Here is a 20,315-nt window from a genome sequence, read left to right on the forward strand (position 1 = left end):
CTGTGTTACATGGCCTTTCCTTTTAACAACACTCAGTAAACGTTTGGGAACTGAGGAAACACATTTTTTAAGCTTCTCAGGTGGAATTCTTTCCCATTCTTGCTTGATGTACAGCTTAAGTTGTTCAACAGTCCGGGGTCTCCGTTGTGGTATTTTAGGCTTCATAATGTGCCACACATTTTCAATGGGAGACAGGTCTGGACTACAGGCAGGCCAGTCCAGTACCCGCACTCTTTTACTACGAAGCCATGTTGATGTAACACGTGGCTTGGCATTGTCTTGCTGAAATAAGCAGGGGCGTCCATGGTAACGTTGCTTGGATGGCAACATATGTTGCTCCAAAACCTGTAGGTAACTTTCAGCATTAATGGCGCATTCACAGATGTGTAAGTTACCCATGTCTTGGGCACTAATACACCCCCATACCATCACAGATGCTGGCTTTTCAACTTTGCGCCTATAACAATCCGGATGGTTCTTGTCCTCTTTTGTCCGGAGGACACGACGTCCACAGTTTCCAGAACAATTTGAAATGTGGACTCGTCAGACCACAGAACACTTTTCCACTTTGTATCAGTCCATCTTAGATGAGCTCAGGCCCAGCGAAGCCGACGGCGTTTCTGGGTGTTGTTGATAAACGGTTTTCGCCTTGCATAGGAGAGTTTTAACTTGCACTTACAGATGTAGCGACCAACTGTAGTTACTGACAGTGGGTTTCTGAAGTGTTCCTGAGCCCATGTGGTGATATCCTTTACACACAGATGTCGCTTGTTGATGCAGTACAGCCTGAGGGATCGAAGGTCACGGGCTTAGCTGCTTACGTGCAGTGATTTCTCCAGATTCTCTGACCCCTTTGATGATATTACGGACCGGAGATGGTGAAATCCCTAAATTCCTTGCAATAGCTGGTTGAGAGAGGTTTTTCTTAAACTGTTCAACAATTTGCTCACGCATTTGTTGACAAAGTGGTGACCCTCGCCCCATCCTTGTTTGTGAATGACTGAGCATTTCATGGAATCTACTTTTATACCCAATCATGGCACCCACCTGTTCCCAATTTGCCTGTTCACCTGTGGGATGTTCCAAATAAGTGTTTTATGAGCATTCCTCAACTTTATCAGTATTTATTGCCACCTTTCCCAACTTCTTTGTTTCAAATATGTTGTCTTTGTAGCATATTCAACTGAATATGGGTTGAAAATGATTTGCAAATCATCGTATTCCGTTTATATTTACATCTAACACAATTTCCCAACTCATATGGAAACGGGGTTTGTACAATGGCCTTTTTAGAAATGCGGGATGAAATATGGCCACAAAAGTTGTAAAGGAATTCATCACAGAATTTGCAATGTCTATTCTTAAGTTTTTTAGCATAAGCTATTGACTGAGTATACCTTGGAGTTCCCTGGGACCCTTTTGTCCCCCATTGACTCCCTTTTATAATGGCCATTTTTAGAAAGGCCGGATGAAATATAGCCACAAAAGTTGTAAAGGAATTCATCACAAAATTTGCAATGTTAGTTTTTAAGTTATTTTTAGCACAAGCTGTTGACTGAGTATACTGTACATTGGAGTTCCGTGGGACTCTTTTGTCCCCATTGTCTCCCTTTTATAAAGGCCATTTTTAAAAATACTGTAAACATGTCCTTTTATAATGCTTTTTCCATGAAAACCAAATGAAACCAAGCATTTCCTTTTAAAATGCGTGCAGTAGTGTCCGTACTGTGAGCAAAATGCGGGCTGCCGGCGTTTTCAATTTGCCCTGCGGCACGAGTTCAATTAACAATTTGACCGGGAGCGGTGTATCCATATTATTTATAAATATCCAATGTCCCGATTGCTGCCATTGTGTCACCACCTGGTGGCCATCGAAAGTTACTCTGCCTTTAATTGTACTTTCAAGTTAATTGTAGTGCAGCATTTATTTATATGACGTACATTCAAACAACCTTCCCTAGTCATGATGAAGAAAAAAACAACCAGTACAAAAATTCAACAGACATGGTCACACATAACACAACCTGTGTTAACAGTTTGGGGTGAGCAGAAAACTAAATGGTGAAGGGATTTTAAGTATTTTGGCATCTTGTTCACGAGTGAGGAACGGCAGGAGCAAGTGCTCGCCAGGTAAATCGGCACAACGTCTGCAGTCATACGGTTGCTGTACCAGATTGTCGTGGTCAGGTAAGAGCTTAGTCGGAAGGAAAAGCTCAGTCATCTACGCTCCTACCCTCACCTAGGGTCACGTGCTTTGGGTAGTGACCCAAAGAGGAAGAACGCTAATACAGTCGGTGCAAGCAGCCAAAATAGTTTACCGTACAGGGGCTGGACCTACCCTAAGAAACAAGTGCTGGACCCAGCCTAAGAAACAAGGGAAGGGGCGCTACCATCCGAGAGAACCCTAGAGTTGAGCCGCTATTCCTTCACAGGAGCCAGTTGAGTTGGCTCGAGCACCTATTACGGAGGCCCAGGTGTAGACCTAGAACATGCCGCAGGGGTTATAACTCGCATCAGGTCTTGGAACGCTTGGAAGAAGTGTCCAGAGACCGGGAAGTATGAGCTTCCCTCCTGAGACTGCCGCCCCCGTGTCGCAGATAAGCAGAAGAAAATAGATGGAGGGATTGATGGATAAAGCTCAAGAAAATATCTACCAGAAAACGATTTGTTCAGAGTGGGGGGTAATCTGTTCTCTGAAGGGAGGCTTTCTCTGCCACGTTTTGATACCCCCCTCGCATATGTCCCTAATTACGAATCTATAAAAGAAGACCTATTGTATGTATGTGTCTAAATCGCAGCGTTTTACATGCTCAGCACCTTGTAAGGCACTGAGCCAATATGCATTTAAATGGCCCTTTTAATTAGCTGCCAGAAATAACCTGACAGATACAAATAATTTTTACCCCCTCTCTCGCTTGCAAAGCTGCAGATGCATTACTGAAAGGGTTGTCAGCTTTTACTCACTCAATTTAATCATGAAAGCATGTCTATTGCTGATGTTTATTAGTGCAGGGAAAGAGTCACCGTGAGGAAATAGGAGCCCCAAGTAACGTGATTTTAGGAAAATAAGTGCCCAATAAAAAGTATGTTTTATTCATTTACTGGGTGATGCAATGTCGTTGTCCAAAAGGATCAATGGGTGTTGCTCGAGTTCCCACATTTTGCTGGCTGCCTGTTAGAGCAACGACCAGACGATTATCAACATCTCTCACAAAGGAACCGTTAGAAATCCCTAAAATGGTGAGGAATGATATCAAGTTTAAGAAAATAAGTCCCATCTAGCATTGGCTGGACCACCAAGAGGGAGCATTTTGAGGGACTTTCTCTCAAGAGTTTAGCTTTTAACTTAACTCAAGTTACATGAGCAACTTTCATCCATTTTCTTCCATCCCTGGGGCAGCAGTCTCAGTCGGGAAGCCCGGACTTCCCGGTCTCTGGCTACCTCTTCCTATTCCACTGGATTCCATCCAGCCATCCTCAGGCCAACTGCAAGACATAATCCTGCGTGTTATAGGGTCTACAACAGAACCTCCTTCAGGCTGGGCATGCTTCATCAGAGAGGCGTCCAGGAGGCATCCAAACCGGATGCCCGAGCCACCTCAGCCACCGAGCTCCTCCAGAACGACTGAGCTCCTCATCCTCTCTCTGAAAGTAGCAGTAGAGTGGAAAAACAAGTTGACTTCCATCCATCCATTTCCTACCGCTTGTCCCTCTCGCGGTCACGGGGGTGCTGGAGTCTATCCCCGCTGAAGACGGGGTACACCCTCTGAAATTATTGTGAGATTGATAATATTTGGATCATATCTATTTATCCGTAAACTTTGGAAAAAAGGGGGTGCTGGAGCCTATCCGAGCTGCATTCGGGCGGAAGTCGGGGTACAGCCTGGACAAGTCGCCACCTCATTGCAGGGCCACAATGAAATTTTTTTCCAAAATCTCACACTATCCCTCTTTCCTTAGCCTAAACATGGAAGTACTCCAAAAAAGTGTTAAGTCATATATAACATTTAAAAAAAACTTTCAACGCTTCAATTTTTTCAACAGCTTCCGACGACGTATAAAGTGTTTATATATTTTCAGTGCTTTTTTTTTCCATACTCCTTTATTGTAAAAAAAATATGAGAAGTCAAAATATGCAATATTTGAAAAATGAAGGGAATAAGCGGTAGAAAATGGATGGATGGATGGAATTGCATAGTGGAGTACTTTAGATTAGGTAATTACAGCCTTCAATCGGTCAATAATTCATAACCCTGATTTTGATGCATTATTTTTTAAACTATTACTTTTTCTTCCCAAAAAGTCACATCGTCTCCTTAGGCGAAAAAAGGACATACTTAAAAAAGTGCTCACACAAAAAAGTCACACTGTCTCTTCTTAGCCGAAAAAAGGACGCACTCAAATAATTGTTGTCATACATTAAAAAAATTAAAGCCTTGAAAGAAATTTTTTAAATGTAATTCAAATTTTTATTATGAGAACAACAAAATATGTAATACTTTAGATGAGGTAATTCAATAATTCATAGCGTTGACTTTTTGAACAATTACTTTTTCTTCCCAAAAAGTCACATTCCTGCTGGCCCCACTATGGACTGGACTCTTACTATTACGTTGGATCCACTATGGACTGGACTCTCACAATATTATGTCAGACCCACTCGACATCCATTGCATTCGGTCTCCCCTAGAGGGGGTGGGGGGGTTACCCACATATGCGGTCCTCTCCAAGGTTTCTCATAGTCATTCACATCGACGTCCCACTGGGGTGAGTTTTTCCTTGCCCTTATGTGGGCTCTGTACCGAGGATGTCGTTGTGGCTTGTGCAGCCCTTTGAGACACTTGTGATTTAGGGCTATATAAATAAACATTGATTGATGATTGATTGATTGACATTGTCCCCTTAGCTGAAAAAAGGACGCACTCAAAAAAGTATTGTCATACATTAAAAAAATTACTTTAAAGGCTTTAATTTTTTTAATGTATGTCAACACTTTTTTGAGTGCGTCCTTTTTTCGGCTAAAAAAGTGTTGTCATACATTAAAAAAAATTAAAGCCTTGAAAGTAATTTTTTTAATGTATGACAACTTTTTTTTTTGAGTGCGTCCTTTTTTCGGCTCAGGAGACAATGTGACTTTTTGGGAAGAAAAAGTAATTGTTCCAAATTATTATTATTATTATTATATATTTTTTGCAATAAAAGAGCATGACACAAAAAACAATGTATAGAAAACACTTTATATCTATCTGGTCAGAAGCTAATGAAAGTTATTTTTTAAACAGCTTGTTATATATTTGTAATGTTTTTTTATGTTTAATGGTCTTTTTGTAAAAACTTGTTTTTATGAAAAAAAAAGAGAAAATATGCAATATTCCAAAAATTGCGTTGCGAAGTGACAAATGAAAGCACCCCTACTTCACTTTAAGAGACTATAAATTGCAATATTTATCTTTTTACATTTTGTTTTGTTCAGCGTCATGAAACCTTAAACCTACAACAGTTGTCGGTCGAGTGCGAAGCGGACAATGTTCAAGGATCCAGCATTATTAAGTCAAAGGCCACGGTTCCATTTATTTGGGTCACCATCCCATCTGCTGCCATGTGCTTGAGCATCGGTGTGGTTTGTTCACACAAAAATAACTGATTTAGTGTATTTCTGAAGATTCACATCTAACATTGAGCATTAGCAGCTACTTATTACACATTTGTATGTATTTTGCAAGCGTATTTGTTATACAATCTGGCATCTTAAATTCCATCCATTATCTTGGTATGACTTGACTTGACTTGACTTTATTTATTCATGCTTGCAGTGGAGCCAGGGCCCCACTGAAAAACAGCTGAACTTTACAATGAATATCTAACAAACAACAATTAAAACAAATGAAAAGAACAGACAGTATTTTATATAAATAATAATAAATAAATAAAAATAAAAAATAAACATTTTCAAGGCAACAGCAGCATGGAAACTATTAGCATTCTGGTATATGACTGTATTACTTATTTAATTAGATAGTATCATTATACAGTTTAATTGCAGTATGCAGGGTAGAGTTTTTAAGTCTCTTTGTCTTGGCTTTGGGCTCGGGTTCAGCCAGCTTATGTTGGTTCCTCAATGTCCTGGCAGTGCGGCTGCCTCGTGTTGGAGGTAGCAGGTCATAGAGACGGTGTTGCTCATCATGCATATCCTTTACCAGCTTCACTGCAGCAAACTCTCTCCTGCTCTGGAGTGATGGTAAGGGGTTGTGAGATGTTTCCAGCTCTCCTCGTAATGATTTTACAGGCACATTTCTGGACTCGCTCTAGCTCTGCCTGTTGTTTTTTTGGAGCAGCCCATTAAGAGCACTGAGTCATATTCCAGACACGGCCTGATGAGAGTGGTGTAGATGGTAACAGGGTCGTCTGCAGGTAGTCCATGTCTCGCCATGACTATGAGGTAGTGCAACCGCTTGGAGGCGGTTTTTATTGCCTTCTCGATGTGCACATCTCCAGTCAGGTTTTGATCGAGATGGTAACCCAGGTACTTTGTTGTTTCCACGACAGGGACCTCCTGTCCCCCCAACATCAGTGCAGGAGGTTGTGATGGATTTCGGGCAAAACATATCCGGAGTTCTACCGATTTTTTCCCGTTGAGTATCATTTTCTCATTTTCTGCCCATTCGTCCAGCCTTTGTGCCTCCTGGCACATCGTTGTGTCTGACATGATGCTGGATATGGGGATCAGTCTCGATAGCCCGATGTCGTCTGCATATCCGACATCAAGGGTGTCCTCAAACACAGCATCCTGGGTGGCAATATAAAGGAGGAAGACACATGGGGAGACAACACCCCCTTGTGGCACCCCAGATGTAACTTCAATCCAGGGCCTGTGAGCTCCATTTGCCACCACTCTCTGTCTCCTTCCTGAGATGTAACTATGTAGCCAGGCTGTCAGATATGGGCACAGTCCTAGGTCCAGTATGTTTTGCATCAGGATCCCATGGTCAATTACATCAAAAGCTCTCGACATATCTGCCAACAGTACTCTCACCATCGTTGGTTTGGAGTCGGTTTCGGTAAGCCAGGTGTGCATTGCCCTGACTAGAGCCGTTGTAGTACTGTGCTTAGGCAGATATGCATATTGGTTTTTACACACGTCAAGCACGAGTGGCATAGTGGCCTAGTGGTTAGAGTGTCCGCCCTGAGATCGGTAGGTTGTGAGTTCAAATCCCGGCCGAGTCATACCAAAGACTATAAAAATGGGACCCATTACCTCCCTGCTTGGCACTCAGCATCAAGGGTTGGAATTGGGGGTTAAATCACCAAAATGATTCCCGGGCGCGGCCACCGCTGCTGCCCACTGCTCCCCTCACCTCCCAGGGGGTGATCAAGGGTGATGGGTCAAATGCAGAGAATAATCTCGCCACACCTAGTGTGTGTGTGACAATCATTGGTACTTTAACTTTAAGCTTTTTCAACACAAAAAGTTCTATTGTTTTCCCCACACAAGAAGTTAGTGAGATAGGACGCCAGTTTGAGATTGAGCCATGGTCTTGGCCTTTGGGTATGGGACAGACATTTGACTCTTTCCATACATCGGGGACACACCCCTGTTGGAAAGAACACTTGGCCAGATGTGTGATGACCGGTGCCAGGTCCTCTGCATGTTCTTTCAGCAGCCAGGTGGGAATGCCATCCGGCCCACTTGCTTTCTGGGGGTCCAGCCGAGTGAGGGCTAGCTTCATCTCACCTATGCTACAGATGTCACTTGGTGTAGCTCTTGGTAGGGGATAGACACAATAGGGCGTTGCTTTAGTCCACGACGACTCCGCAAAGAAGTTGTTCAGAGCTTCTGCAGCTTTGTCCTCTTCAACTCCTTGTATTTTGATTGTTCCATCAGTTGATGATTTAGCGCGTCTTAGTCCTTTATTTATATAGTCCCACCACTCTTTGGGGTTCTTTTTCTTTAGGTTTTGCATTTCATTTTTATAATATCTAGTCTTTGCCTTGCGTATAAGTGTTTGGACGGAGTTTCTGATTTCTCTCCATTTTCCCACTTTCCCCCATTTATTGTGGGCTTTTTGTCTTTTCTTTATAGCCTGTTTTATTTTCTCTGTCATCCATGGTTTGTCCGCATTTGTAATTTTTTTCAGTCGCACAGGCATGCATATGTCCATTGCTGTCTGCATATACAGTAGTTGTTAAAACTTGCTGCTTTGGCAGTGATGTCCACAGCCTCATAGACAGCAGACCAGTCAGTCATAGCGATGCATGTTGACAGAGCCTCTTTTCTTTCTGTGGTCACTAATCGAGCCCTCCTCCTCTTCACCTGTTGTTTCTGCCCTGTTGTATTCACTGGGCTCAGCACCAAGCACTTGTGGTCGCTTGCACCTAGGGCAGGGGTCGGCAACTTTTACCAGTCAAAGAGCCATTTTGACCAGTTTCACAAATTATAGAAAACAATGGGAGCTGCAAAATTTTTCAAATTTTTAATGAAATAACATTGCATATAACTTTTTTTTTTGCTTTTTGCTATGTATAAACCAGGGGTCTCAGACACGCTGCCCACACCTTTATATATGGAATTTTTAAGCTGGTGCGGCACGCGGGTTTTGAATGAATAGCGCTTGTCAGCATCATGCGTGCCGTGATGGTACAGCATATAGCGCCCACTACAACCAGCGTGCCTGATCAGCCACATGTTGTATGGGGCTTCCGCTTGCTCACGTAGGTGACAGCAAGGCATACTTGGTCAACAACCACACAGGTTACTCTGACGGTGGTCATATAAAACAACTTTAACACTCTTACTAATAATGCACCACACTGTGAACCCACACCAAACAAGAATGACAAACACATTTCGGGAGAACATCTGCACCATAACACAACAGGACAAATACCCAGAATCCCATGCAGCCCTAACTCTTCCGGGATACATTATACACCCCTGCTACCAAACCCCGCCCACCTCAACCGACGCACAGAGGGGGGTTGATGTGTGAGGGAGCAGGCTTGGGGCGGGGTTTGGTGGTAGCAGGGGTGTATAATGTAGCCCGGAAGAGTCAGGGCTGCATGGGATTCTGGGTGTTTGTTCTGTTGTGTTTATGTTGTGTTAAGGTGCAGATGTTCTCCCGAAATGTGTTTGTCATTCTTGTTTGGTTTTGGTTCAAAGTGTGGTGCATTATTAGTAAGAGTGTTAAAGTTGTTTTATATGGTCACCGTCAGTGTAACCTGTGTGGCTGTTGACCAAGTATGCTTTGCTGTCACATACGTGTGTAAGCAGAAGATGTATATTGTATAACAAGTGTTGGGCTGGCACGCTGTCAATACAGATTGTAGAGGGTGTCAAATGTTGTACCATCACGGCACGCCCTTATCATAGCTTTAAGGGTGAAAATCGGTGAATATTAATCCCGGGAGTTTTCTGCGAGAGGCACTGAAATCCAGAAGTCTCACGGGAAAATTGGGGGGTTCAGCAAGTAAGCTGCTGAGCCGCATCAGAGTGATCAAAGAGCCGCATGCGGCTCCAGTGCCGCGGGTTGCCGACCCCTGACCTAGGGGGGCAAGGGTGGTTGGGGGGCTGTAGAAGTTAGCCATGTTTGTAAAAATCAGATCTAGGGTGGCTTGCCCACGTGTATGACGTTTAACTATTTGCCGAATATCGGGGTGGAAGGAGGTCAGCATTTTTGTGGGCAGTTTATTGAAAACCCCACATAAATATAGCCCCATATGGGGGGAAGACGCTTTAATTGGTGGTTATTAAATACTCCAGGACTTGGTCCTGGCACGATTTTGTATCTGCCCATGGTGGGTGATATAGGTTTCCCACAAATATGGTTGAGATACTGCTGGGGGTCCGGCGCGGTTGTATTTGAACCCATGCACATTCAAAGTCATCACTCTCCAGGTCCTCTCTTCTTTTTGCCTGCAGTCTCTCATGACAGTACACAGTAGAGATGCGCGGATAGGCAATTATTTCATCCGCAACCGCATCAGAAAGTCGTCAACCATCCGCAATCCACCCGATCTAACATTTGATCAGAACTGCATCCGCCCGCACCCGCCCGTTGTTATATATCTAATATAGACGATGCAAGGCATTAGTGAGGTTATAAAGCTTTTGCCTGTTAAAGAAAGGAGACTGATCCAATGCAGCACAGACATTTGCGTGCCACGCTGTCACGACCCAGACGCACACCAGTGCGCAATCATATGGGAGCCGCGCTGAGCGCACCTCCAAGCGCGTCTCGCTGCCGGCGACGGCCGGGTATATGGGCCCGACGCTCCAGCGCCATCCATTTTCAGGGCTAGTTGATTCGGCAGGTGGGTTGTTACACACTCCTTAGCGGGTTCCAACTTCCATGGCCATCGTCCTAGCTGCTGTCTATATCAACCAGGGTGAGCCCCACCCCTTTCGTGAGCGCACTGCGCGCGGAGTGACCCCTGTTACGCGCCCCCGGCAACAGGGGTGGCGGGCAGGTAAGCTGCGCGGGCGGAGCGCGCGGAGTGACCCCTGTTACGACCCCCCGGCCACGGGGGTGGCGGGCAGGTAAGCTGCTTAGCTGCTGCGCGTGACGCCGGCCGCGGCGAAGGCGGACGAGGCGGGGTGTCGGTGCGGTGGGCGCGGTGGGCGCGGTGGTGACCCTGGACGTGCGTCGGGCCCTTCTCGCGGATCGCCTCAGCTACGGCTCCCGGTGGGGCCCTCTCGGGGGAAGGGGCCTCGGTCCCGGACCCCGGCGAGGCGTCCCTTCTCCGCTCCGTAAAGGTGTCCATCTCTTTTTTTTTTTTTCTTCTGTTGTGGCATATGCAGCAGGTGCCTGCTCGTTTTTCGTATGTGGGTAACAACATTTAACTATGTATATATATTTCCGAATTGGTTTAACTGCCACCCGCCTGAATCTATTTAAAATCTAATTTTTTTTTATTTCAATCGCCCGACCGGACCCGACCCGACCCGCGGATAAAATCTAATTTTTTTAAATTTCATCCGCCCGATCCGCGGATAATCCGCGGACTCCGCGGTTGTGCCCGCAAACCACGCATCTCTAGTACACAGCCACGCTCCCTCCACTTTTTCCATTTCTGTCTCTCCTAAATAGTTGGTAGTCCTTGACTGACAACGATTCATCCGGAATATTTTTGTGCGCCCACCTCTCAGTAACGCACCCAATGTCTGCATCTAAAGTTTTCAGCAACAGTTCATATTCGTCAGTTTTGTTTATCAATGACCTCGCGTTGCAGAGAGTTAACTTCGGCATGCGCGGCTTCTCTCGGTGAGGTTTATCACAGCGTATTTCAGCCAGGACACTCACCCTTTTCCTTCTTTGCATGGGGCTCGGTCTGTGTCCTTCTGTAACTGTTATTTTCTGCCGCCTGTTTTTTCCGGCTTTAGATCCTCGCGCACGGCTTCTTTTGCGGGCTATTCCAGTGCTTCTCAGCGTCTGTTTTATGTTTCCAATCAGCTGGGCTGTGTGTCTCTTCAAGTTCATTAGGAAGAGTGGAGGGTATTTGCGATTATTTAGTCCTTCCATCTCGTTTGAATCCCACCGATGGCCACACACTGATGCATGAAACTGTTACCAGCACCTTGCCTTGAAAATGTTACGATTAAAAAATACAGGGACAGCTTAAAAACACATTTAAAAATTGAGGGCACACGCCGACGACAAACACTGCGGCTGCCTTGAAGCGCCACCTATCGGATATATGTGTACCCTGAGGACTGGACCTTCTTCCTGACAAAAGATTTCTGTCCAGTTGCCAAATAAAATGATGCATTTGCGCTATCTAACTAAAATGACAGCCATTAACTTTGTCCTTCAACACTTAAATGTCTACAAGGTACACACCGGCTGCATCGTGATAGTTTCTAGTGCTGGAAGATGAAAGTGATTTATGCAGCTTTAGCCTTCAATTAAAAACATTAGTGCATTGACCGTAATGTAAGATTGTACTTCTCCAAGTCTTTGAAAGACATGTCCTATGTTCTGGTTTAGAGATCTATACAGATGTTTACTTGCTGTCACTCACACACGCCAGTGACCTGGAGAGATGCTCAAAGGCACAACAGAAGTGTTGCAAAGACTCCATGACATTGCTTTGGTTTATCAGTGTAGAGATATACTAAACTGTTATCAGCCTGATTTGTATCAACGTCCCTGAACCGTGGAATGCGTTGGAAACACAAACCACACCTTTCTACAGAAACACATAGATCCAGGAACCGGTTGAAAATGGTCTCACATTGCAATCTAAAACATCACATTTGTCAATTAAAACATGTATCAAATATAATCAAATATGTATGATCAGGGCTTTCAATCGATGGCAACTGGACTGTTCAGTTTGTCTTGGAGGACGTTTCACCTCTCATCCAAGTAGGCTTCATCAGTTCATGCTCATAGACTTTGCTTGGTCATATCTAGTCTTAGACACCTACAGACAAATATTGATATTGATTCAATATCAGCACCAATCAAACATATGTTTGATTGGTGCTGATATTGAATCAATATCAGTATCAGCCAATACTCAAGGCTCCGATATCGCTATTGTATCGAAAGTGAAAAATATGTATCGGGACACTCCTATTAAAAAGTGTTTTGTGACTGAGAATGATTGCAAAATGTTTTTTTTTTTAATATAATTTACAGAATTGTCTCAAATCCACTAAGAATCTTTGATTTACGTAAACATGTTTCTCTTTGACAATTAAATGACACAATTGGGAACATTTCAACATTTTGATGTTTGCACATTTCTGTCTAAACATTATTTAACATGTTTTTGTTCATTTTACTTTCTTAAGTGGTGTCTGAAACAACACCCTGGGTGTTGCAAGCAGAGGCTGGGTCATTGCCGAAACAACACCCTGGGTGTTGCAGTCAGATACAGAGATATGCTGAAACAACACTCTGGGTGTTGCAAGCAGAGGCTGGGACATGCTGAAACAACATCCTGGGTGTTGCAAGCATAGGCTGGGTCATACCGAAGCAACACCCTGGGTGTTGCAAGCAGACATTGGGTCATGCTGAAACAATGCCCTGGGTGTTGCAAGCAGAGGCTGGGTCATGCCGAAACTACACCCTGGGTGTTGCAAGCAGAGGCTGGGTCATGCCGAAACAACACCCTGGGTGTTGCAAGCAGAAGCTGAGATAAGCCGAAACAACAGCCTGGTTGTTGAAAGAAGGGGTCGGGTCGTGCCGAAACGACACCCTGGGTGTTGCTAGCAGAGGTTGGGTCATGCTGAAACAATGCCCTGGGTGTTGCAAGCATAGGCTGGGTCATGCCGAAACTACACCCTGGGTGTTGCAAGCAGAGGCTGGGTCATGCCGAAACAACACCCTGGGTGTTGCAAGCAGAAGCTGAGATAAGCCGAAACAACAGCCTGGTTGTTGAAAGAAGGGGTCGGGTCGTGCCGAAACGACACCCTGGGTGTTGCTAGCAGAGGTTGGGTCATGCCGAAACAGCACCCTGGGTGTTGCAAGCAGAAGCTGAGATATGCCGAAACAACACACTGGTTGTTGAAAGAAGCGGTCGGGTCGTGCCGAAACGACACTCTGGGTGTTGCTAGCAGAGGTTGGGTCATGCCGAAACAACACCCTGGGTGTTGCAAGCAGACACTGCGACATGCCGAAACAACACCATGGGTGTTGCAAGCAGAAGCTGAGATATGCCGAAACAACACACTGGTTGTTGAAAGAAGCGGTCGGGTCGTGCCGAAACGACACTCTGGGTGTTGCTAGCAGAGGTTGGGTCATGCCGAAACAACACCCTGGGTGTTGCAAGCAGACACTGCGACATGCCGAAACAACACCCTGGGTGTTGCAAGCAGAGGCTAGGGCATGCCGAAACAACATCCTGGGTGTTGCATGCATAGGCTGGGTCTAGCCGAAGCAACACCCTGGGTGTTGAAAGAAGAGGTTGGGTCATGCTGAAACAACGCCCTGGGTGTTGAAAGAAGAGGTTGGGTCATGCTGAAACAACGCCCTGGGTGTTGCAAGCAGAGGCTGAGGTATGCCGAAAAAACACCCTGAGTGTTGCAAGCAGAGGCTGAGATATGCCGAAACAACACCCTGGGTGTTGCAAGCAGAGGCTGAGATATGCCGAAACAACACCCTGGGTGTTGCAAGCAGAGGCTGAGATATGCCGAAACAACACCCTGGGTGTTGCAAGCATAGGCTGAGATATGCCGAAACAACACCCTGGGTGTTGCAAGCAGAGGCTGAGATATGCCGAAACAACACCCTGGGTGTTGCAAGCAGAGGCTGAGATATGCCGAAACAACACCCTGGGTGTTGCAAGCATAGGCTGAGATATGCCGAAACAACACCCTGGGTGTTGCAAGCATAGGCTGAGATATGCCGAAACAACACCCTGGGTGTTGCAAGCATAGGCTGAGATATGCCGAAACAACACCCTGGGTGTTGCAAGCATAGGCTGAGATATGCCGAAACAACACCCTGGGTGTTGCAAGCATAGGCTGAGACATGCTGCAATATATAGCTTACCTGCCTCCTGTGTCCTATTAATGTGGAAGTCGTCCCTAAGGTCACAGCACTATAAATGCATGCAAACGTTACGAGGCTCTAAAACCTCAGAATTCATCAAAAGGAGTTTGAACAGTTAAAAGCTCCAGCATGCAGGGGAGGCGGGGAACTGTTTTGCTCATTATTCCCCCAACGATAACATCCTTTATACTCTTGCCTTTTTATGAAAACAACTTTATTATGTTTGAACATCATTTTTTTTCTTGCATGTGGGGAAAGGGCGCATCTTGCAAATGGACATGTCGTGTGGACTCCTGCCCAGGCCACTGCATGGAAGAGAACCCCGGGGCCATGTGTGGAGCAGTCATGCGGAAGAGGAAACCAGGGGAAGTATCTTTGGCCAGGCAAGTCTGGATGGTCACGAGGCCAAGATGGCGTCATGGATGAGAGGCAACACTTGCAGCAAGGTGATGTCCATGGCATTTTTATGTCCTGCAACAATTTCACTGCTTAGTTTTGCTGATTGGCCTAAAATCCCTCATTTACATAAGTATTTGGAGTAGAGATGTCCGATAATATTGGCCTGCCGATATTATCGGCCGATAAATGCTTTAAAATGTAATATCGGAAATTATCGGTATCGTTTTATTTATCGGTATTGTTTTTAACATAAAAAACACAAGATACACTTACAATTAGTGCACCAACCCAAAAAACCTCCCTCCCCCATTTACACTCATTCACACAAAAGGGTTGTTTCTTTCTGTTATTAATATTGTGGTTCCTACATTATATATCAATATATATCAATACAGTCTGCAAGGGATACAGTCCGTAAGCACACATGATTGTGCGTGCTGCTGGTCCACTAAGAGTACTAACCTTTAACAGTTAATTTGACGCATTTTCATTAATTACTAGTTTCTATGTAACTGTTTTTATATTGTTTTACTTCCTTTTTTATTCAAGAAAATATTTTTAATTGATTTATCTTATTTTATTTTATAATTTAAAAAAAAAAAGGACCTTATCTTCACCAAACTTGGTTGTCCAAATTAGGCATAATAATGTGTTAATTCCACGACTGTATATATCGGTATCGGTTGATATCGGTATCAGTAATTAAAGAGTTGGACAATATCGGGATATCGGCAAAAAGCCATTAAACGACATCCCTAATTTGGAGGCTTATATTTGTTCAATAACTTATTCAACTTGTGATTTTATCAATTTATTAACAATGTTTGAAGTCAGGGGTGTTCAAACTGTTTCTACTGATGGCCGTAGACCAGTGTTTTTCAACCTTTTTTGAGCCGAGGCACATTTTCTGCGTTGAAAAAATCCGGAGGAACACCACCAGCAGAAATCATTAAAAAAAACAAAAGTCAGTTGACAGTAAAAAGTCGTCGTCGCAATTGTTGGATATGACTTTAACCCTTGTGTGGTGTTCATATTGTTGTTACTCAGCCAGTGTTTGTGGGTCTGATGGACCCGTTGCATTTTGTGGCTTTTAAACCATAACCAAGCATGCATCACTATAGCTCTTGTCTCAAAGTAGGTGTACTGTCACCACCTGTCACATCACGCCCTGACTTATTTGGACTTTTTTGCTGTTTTCCTGTGTGTAGTGTTTTAGTTCTCATCTTGCGCTCCTATTTTGGTGGCTTTTTCTCTTTTTTTGGTATTTTCCTGTAGAAGTTTCATGTCTTCCTTTGAGCGATATTTCCCGCATCTACTTTGTTTTAGCAATCAAGAATATTTCAGTTTTTTTATCCTTCTTTTTGTGGACATTGTTGATTGTCATGTCATGTTCGGATGTACATTGTGTACATAGTCTTTACTCCAAAGTAAGTCTTTGCTGTTGTCCAGCATTCTGTTTTTGTTTACTTTGTAGCCAGTTCAGTTTTAGTTTCGTTCTGCATAACCTTCCCTAAACTTCAATGCCTTTTCTTAGGTGCACTCACCTTTTGTTTATTTCTGCACACTGCCTCCCGCTGTTCCCGACATCCACAAGGCAATTAGCTACCTGCTGCCACCTACTGATATGGAAGAGTATTACACAGTTACTCTGCAGAGCTCTTGACAGCACAGACACTCAACAACAACACATCAATTGCAGACTATAATTACTGGTTTGCAAAAAATATTTTTAACCCAAATAGGTGAAATTAGATAATCTCCCACGGCACACCAAACTTTATCTCACGGCACAGTGGTTGAAAAACACTGCCCTAGACTGACAATTTAAAGGATTTAAAGGCCATTTTGGTCTTTTTTTAACTTTCAAATCCAGAACAATGTATAGATTTATAAGAAACAACCTGTATGTCAACTTTGAGTTATTAGTTTTAACATTTCAACTTTTTTCTGTTGCAATTAGGGATGGGTACCGTCCACATTTGAACCGGGGAATCGATATTAATACTCAAAGGTACCAATTTACGGTACTTTTGTGTGTGTCAATAAATATTGGTTTGGTAATATAATGTCATTTGTTATTGCAACATTTAAAAATAGGATGATTTTAACTGCTGTCCAGTAGTTGTATTTTCTTTTGTTATCACGTTTGAGTCTCATTTGCAGGTTTGGCACTAAGTTAAATAATAATAATAATAATATTTAATTGGATGTATTTAGTGTTTTTTCTAGACTCTCAAAGCTCTTCGTAGAGAAGTGATAACCCATCATTCATTCACGTTCATGCACCAGTGTGAGTATCGTTTTTGGTGTGTTGGTCAGTTCAGTTTTTGCGGTCTGTTGCGCCCTACAAAGTGTTAATATTGTAATTAGTGTACTTATTACGCACCAGCCGTTTGATTTTTATTTGTAGTTTTGATTTACAAATTCGAAGCTGTTGAAATTATCACGTAAAATCGCTAATGCTAATCAGTAGCATGTCAACAGCAAAGCCAGTGTATATTAGTATCAAAAAAAAAAAGTGAAGCCTTACATTAACTTATGTAGGAGAGTGTTTTTTTGAGTCAATTTCTTTGTTGGCATTAAAAATGGCAACATTACTTCGAGGTAGTTTGGCTGAGTCTGCTCTTAGCCAAAACCAGTTCTGGATTCAGTAGACATTCCCGGGTAAACTAGACCTATTTGTACTTTTATAGCACTTTTATGTTTTGTTCTAGTTATTATTTTTATAATTTGCTGCGGGCCATTAAATTGTTATCTTTGGGCCGCGGATGGCCCCCGTGCCACAATTTGGATACCCCTGATTTAGGCATTCTTTGTAGCTTTAACTTCAAAAAGCACAGGAATTTAACAGAATACTGTACTGATGACTTGTTTTATACCATGCAGACTTAAAAGTAGAGACCACGTGGCGGTAAAAACACATACTCAGATCTGACCAATCAAAGTCAAAGACATGATCTTGCTAATCTAAGTCAGAGACAAGATCTTTAAAAGTAAATGTAAAAGTGTTTTTACATTTTCAGTGATATGTTATAAAAAAACACCGTAAATGTTATACTAAAACTCTGCGGCCAATGTTTTACCGTAAGTAAACTGGTACTGTTTTCCATTTTACAGTAAAATTATGGTGACTGTTGTTTTTGAGTTTTTTACTGTAAAATCTAGGTTTTTTGATAGTGTGATGTGGAATCTGAACCGTGGATGTCGTTGTGTCTTGTGCAGCCTTTTGAGACACTTGTGATTTAGGGCTATTTAAATAAACATTGATTGATAGTGTACATCAAAAAAGTAGAATATTCAAATGCATTGGCAAATTTTATATATTTTTCCTGTGTTAAAAGCGGTCCATAACTGCGATCTGGCCCTCCAATGAAAACCAGTTTGACACCCCTGACGTAGTAAGTTGAATGATGCGGACACGTTAGTTACTGGTCACAATTATAATACGCTGCTGCCTTGGAGACTTTGTATCTGTATTTAATATTATTTGTTACCGTATTATTCGGACCATAGTGCGCACTGCCGATCAGCGGGTCTATTTTCATACAAAAAGCGCATTAAAGGAGTCACATTATGATTTTTTTTCTAAATGTAAAAGTCTTCCTTGTGGTCTACATAACATGTAATGGTGGTTCTTTGGTCAAAATGTTGCATAGATGATGTTTTACTGACCATCTTAAAGTCGCTTTCTGACAGTCTCTTCAGCATGCGCCGTTTTGTGGGTTGTCTTATTTAGGTGGCTCACCTTCGACAGCGTCTTCTCCCCGTCATCTTTGTTGTAGCGGTGTAGCGTGCAAGGACGGGGGTGGAAGAATTGTCAAAAGATGGAGCTAACTGTTTTAATGACATTAAGACTTTACTTCAATCAATAACAGAGCAGCATCTTCTCATCTGTGGCTCACTAGTGCAACAACAAGGCCGGAAATGTGTCCCGTGAAAAAACATCCGACCGGAACTCTCTAATAACTAAAGTACCTTGGGTGAATAATGTAAACTCACTACGCCGTTATGTTTTAGCAGTTTCATGGTGAGATATAAGTTAAAAGTGTATGCTACTTTATATTAGAAATGGCAACAGTGGAGGATGAATGTCCAGAAATGGCAACAGTGGAGGATGAATGTCCCACAACAAGAAGATAGAGAAAAAGAAGAAGCTTATCGACTAAGGTGTCGGCACGGACTACAATGGCCGACGTGCACAAATGTCCAGGACTTATACAGATCCCAAATACAGATCAGCAGGCACCAGAAGTTAAGAAAAGTAATTTTTGCGTAATATTGCAAAACAAAGCCAAATGTCTGCTAATAGGTGCCATTTTGCGGTCCTTATACAAACACCATAATAATACATACGTTGAAGCACAATTTTAGAGGATTTTATAGTCCGCAAAAAACGGTAATTGTTTACATTGACAAATGTTGTGTTTTAGACTGTTCAATTAAGAACACTTATGTATGTCTAGCTTGCGCTAATCCAATACTTATTTTGCTCGTATCAGATCGATATGTGATATCAGCATCAAATCGGGACAGCCCAACATATTTGTCACTACATTATGTCCTTTTGCTCTTTTTTTTCTTGCATTGTTTGATTTTACTTCCACAGTATTCTGCGGGCCAACAGAACCGGAGCTGCAGGCCACACTTGTGTGTGTGGGCGTGATTGTACACTCCCGAGGAAGCCGAGCGTAACGGCAGTGAACAAGCGCGAGTGGGAATTTAGACAAAAAAGCCTGAACACGTGCGACAAGAATCCACAATGAGCGGAGACGAGGCAAAGTGGCTTTGAAGCGAGCACCTTTTAATCAGCACTCCCACAATGGAGGATGGGGCGATAAAAAAGGGCAGCTTTTAAAGCGCTGATATATCCCGAGTCTCCTCGGCATCAATGCTCCAGGCTATCAGGATTAGCCCCAGCACACCTATCTATGGCCGGGTTATAAATGTATCTGGGGTTTAGCTGTGCGTGCAGGTGGCCGTGTCCTTCATCAGCACCTTCAAAATGTCCAGCTCAAGGAAAAGCGGCGCGCTCCCTCCATCCGTGTGTGAGCGCCACATGTTGGGGGCGAGACCGCTTCCCTCTGATTGAAAACTCAAAGTCTTCCCTCGATGGGCCGGCGGCGCATGGAGGAGCTGTGAGGTTGCGGCAAAGATCAAACGAGGAAGGGAGACAGCCAATTCGGGATTTAAAAAAAGCCGTGCCTACCTTTCTCTGCTTCTGTGGCTCACACAAACATTTCAGCAACCATTTCATATCTTCTCAAGGGACAGTACTGCAGAAATATATGAAAATCACACTCAAGTAAGAGTACCGTTACTGTAGAGTGACTGAAGTAACAGTAAAAAGTAGGAGTAAATATCGTAAATTCCAGACTTTAAGCGTCTACTTTTTTCCTACGCTTATAAAACGGTACGACTCAT

General features: G+C 43.4%; 1 long non-coding RNA gene across 1 annotated transcript in view; it reads left to right on the forward strand.

The window, feature by feature from the left end:
- Positions 1-20,072, forward strand: part of LOC140679694 (uncharacterized) — a 38,825-nt gene extending 18,753 nt beyond the window's left edge. Inside the window, exons 2-3 of the long non-coding RNA XR_012051068.1 lie at positions 14,754-14,941; positions 19,501-20,072. This is a non-coding gene — a long non-coding RNA (uncharacterized lncRNA). The remainder of the gene's footprint in view (positions 1-14,753; positions 14,942-19,500) is intronic.
- Positions 20,073-20,315: the final 243 nt, after the last annotated feature.

This window comes from Nerophis lumbriciformis, linkage group LG21 (genome assembly GCF_033978685.3).
Source record: "Nerophis lumbriciformis linkage group LG21, RoL_Nlum_v2.1, whole genome shotgun sequence".
Classification (NCBI taxonomy): domain Eukaryota; kingdom Metazoa; phylum Chordata; class Actinopteri; order Syngnathiformes; family Syngnathidae; genus Nerophis; species Nerophis lumbriciformis.